We start from the raw sequence: 4,439 nt of genomic DNA on the forward strand, positions 1-4,439 counted from the left end.
TTGAAGACTTATAAATAAATTAGATTTAAAATAGACTTATAAATAATAAATTTATGCCATATTTTGTTAATATTAATATATTATTATTAAAATAAATGAATCCTTATTAAATTATTATTTAAATATTAAAAAATTTTATTTAAATATTATATTATATTTTTATTTTTATATATTTAAAAATTAAATTATTTAAGAATTAATTATTACATAAATTGTCTATATTACAAAATATTCAATAATTTATGAAACATTTCAGAATTGAAAATGATTATATATTTACGAACAATAAAAAAAAAAAATAAATATTCTATTTATTCTTGTAAGATATGAGAAAGTAATAGAAATAGATTGTATAGCTTTTTTTTTAATGAACATTTATCGAATAATTGAATTGGATGTGAAAGATTGTATGGTCATTTATGGTTCTTCGGATTTTAAATTCATTAGATTCTTATTTTTGACATTTAAAATCTATTATTATAATTTATTGAAATGTTGGTGTAAACCAGTTCTACATTATACACATGAAAAAACATTATAGCATTTTAACATTATATAAAGCAAAGTATCATAATTCATTATTGTATTATTATTTATTATACATCTATTATTTAAAATCACAAGGCCAGTCTATATTATGTAGAAAGTTATGTTTTGTTAAAAATTAGAGAAAAAATATAAATATGAAAATTTTTTTTAAATATAATGAACTAAAATAAGATTCAATAATATGAACATAACTTAATTATTAATTAAACTTGTTTTTATTTTTTTTATCGCGTTTGGACTTATTTTAAAAAATCTAAAAAATTCATTAGTAATATCTTTATAGAAGTAAAAGTAAAATTACAGAAATTTTTTTTATTGCGTATTTATTTATTTATTTTTGTCACAGCATTACTATAAAATATTATATTGGATTTCAATCGTTCAAAATATTCTATTTATAGTTATAAAAATATTCAGATACTAACTTTATTTTAATTCTATATATATGTTAATTATAAAAAAAATAAATTCAAATTTATTAATTATTTATTATTATACTTTACAAAACATTATTAATTTCATGTAAAAAATAATATTAAAAATTAAATTAAATCATAATTTTATTTACTTTTCTCATAAAAATATTCGGACTTAAAAAACTACTTAAAAAATTTAATAAAATAATTAAAATAATAATTTTTTATTAAATATTGATTTTGATATTTTCTATTATATGTTAAGGTGTCCCATAAGTTTCTTTCTTTTTTTTTGATACGAAATGAATACATGATATTTGTTTAAGGTTGATTTATCGCATTATATATAAACCGTCTATCACCTTCTTCTATCTCTCAGGAAGCTTCATTTTTCTCTTTTTCCAAAATTGTTGAAGCTTATTTGCAAAATATTCTTCGGGATGCGTTTTTATTTCGCTTACCGATTGCAATCGGTATCCATTTATCATGGAGAAAATTTTTTAATGACAGGAACAAGTAAAAGTCGAATAGAACAATATCTGGAAAGTACAGAAAATGCGATAGAATGTCCCAATCAAACTAATAGCTTTTCTCTTACACCCAATGCAGTTTTGCATTGTTGCGATGAAAAACGTTTTGTCGATTCTGGCCGTTTTTCTGCTATGGCGTTTTTTAATTTATCAAGCTGATTGCAATATTTTGCAGAATTGATGGTTTTATTTTGAGAAAGGAGCTCATAGTAAATTACATCTTTCCAATCTCATCAAATGGACAAAAGAACTTTCTTCGGGCGAAGTCCAGACTTTGCGAAAATTAAAGATCTGTTGTTCTTAAATCAAGTGCATTTTCGATGTACATTTTGATACAAAATCCAAATCTCGTCCAGTGATAAGACTCTTTAAGAAAGAATCTTTTTCATGTCGTTGAAGAAGTAAAGATACATAAAGATGCGGTTCATGAAGAAGTAAAGATACGTAAAGATGCGGTTCATAAGGCCAGTCTCCGTCAATAGTTATGGAATTCAAACTTTACATCGATTGATATATCCTATGATCAGATGATTATGTATTGTCGTGGGATTGTTAGAAGTATTCACTATTTTTTGCACACAGTATCGCAGATTTTCAACGAACATGGCCTTGATAAGATCCGTATCCGTTGTTGCTGGGCGATCATTGCGATCTTTCAAAAATCAAAATTGCTAGCTCTAAATTTCTTAAATCAATTACGGATGATCATAGTAATAGTCATAGTACCATTCCCATACACAGTACAAATCTTGTTTGCAGTATCATTTGCACTATCACTTGCACTATTTATTTTTTAAAACAATGAAACATAACATGCCGCAAATGTTTCCTTTTGAATAATATAGAAAAAAATTTTAAAAGAGACTGTGTCATCAATAAAACGTACTTTAAAAAAGCCCTGAAGTGACTAAAACTGATGCCAACGGCTAATAAATAAGCTTGCATGTTTATATAAAAATATATCAGTTAAAATCATTCCTAGTATGGTGCGAAACTTATGGGACACCTTAATATATTAATATATATATTATTAATTTAAAAATATTATTTTTCAATATATTATATTATTATATATTATTATTCAATATGTGATATGAAATATACATATATGTTTGATCATTTTGGCTCTGTTTTCTAACTGATTTAATCGTAATATAATATTTAAGATTGATGAGTATTGAACAGTGTTAAAAAAGTATACATATCATATATAAATATGCATGTATTATTTATACATGTGCCATTAGTTCAAGAAAAAATCAAATTGATGGATTGATGAACGATTGTGAATTAAGTCAATCACTGACTGGTTCTTGCTAAATAATTTATTATAATATTTTTATTAAAAAAAAAAAAAATATTAATCTAAAGTATAAAGATATGAGATGATTATAAATTTGATCAATATAATATTATGTTAGAAAAATTATTAAGTATTTATAACTTTGCATTGATTGAAAGTACTAATAATAAAATATTTGCAAATACATTAAATAATTTACTAACTTTTTAAATTTAATTTAAAAATCAATAGATTTAGAATAAAAATATTAATACTTTTTTATAGAGATTAATAAATTCTATTGATTGTCAAAATTATAAAATTCTGTTTGAAAAAAAAATGCAATTATATTTTTCAAATATATCATTGCATAAAATTATATCTGCATATAATTATCCAGATTGCTTCATTGAAGCAATACTTTTTATATTTTTTAATTTATATATATTTTATACTTTTTAACTTTGATTTCTAATAGTTTTTCTATTTAACTGTTTAAAAAATATAGCTTTCCATGGGATACCTTATACATATAAATATTATTTTAAATTCTATTACATTTACAAAATATATGTATAATTCTTATTGCTTAATAATACTTATGATTATTGCTTCTATAGCTACTAGTTAGTGATTTTTATTCTAGCTATGTATAAAATATCTCAATTAATTTGATTACCTTAATAACTACAATACTTTGATTACTTTGATAATTACAATAATTTGGAAAATTGTAAGATATAATTTAAATAGTACATCTTATAAGATATATGCTTTTTTATAAATGAGAGATTCTAAACAATTTCAATATTTACTTTAACAAATAGTAAATATGTAGTAAAAATAATTTCATGATATTTTTTATCATATCAATTTTTTAAAACAGTTTGTTGATATCAAATGAATCATCTTCAGAATTTGCTCTGAATATCAATATTTAATCTATGGCATTTTTTAATAAGTTATTTCTATCTCCATAAATCGTTTTTTTATTTTTTCTACATGACATATTTTTTAATTTTCTCAATTGAATGTTGTAACCAAATCTATTTTATTATAAATTAATTTTTCTATTCAATCAATCAACATGAAAGATTTTTTTTCAAATTTTAATCTCATTTATGCATAAATCAATTTTATTGAATTCAAATCATATATGTATTGAAGTAAGTAAATGTAAAACATATTATTTAATTCATTATATTTCATTCATTTAAAACTTTTTTCAGATTTATTAAGTCTTTTAATTAATCCATTACATTTATATTTTTCATATTTTTGAAATGTAGAATATTGTTTTCAATTAACAAATTATAACTTTTTTTTGCATATTCTAATGATTTATTAATTTTTCAATTTCCGAAATTACACATTCAAAACATATACAAATTCAAAATTTTCTAAATTAATTATTTGCTATAATCACTTTCGCTCAAGGCATGATCACTCGATATTTGATAACTTGAGAATAGTTATTTTTTGTTAGTCTTTTTTTTTTATCAATAAGATAAACTTGATTCTTATTACTTTGCAATACATAAAATCAAACAATCCATGTACGTTTCATTTCTTTTATGTAAAATGATCGAAGTCCAACTTCTATAAAATATAAATATAAATATAAATATAAATATAAATATAAATATAAATATAAATATAAAT

This window comes from Apis dorsata, unplaced genomic scaffold (genome assembly GCF_000469605.1).
Source record: "Apis dorsata unplaced genomic scaffold, Apis dorsata 1.3 scaffold_1259, whole genome shotgun sequence".
In the NCBI taxonomy this organism is placed as follows: Eukaryota; Metazoa; Arthropoda; class Insecta; order Hymenoptera; family Apidae; genus Apis; species Apis dorsata.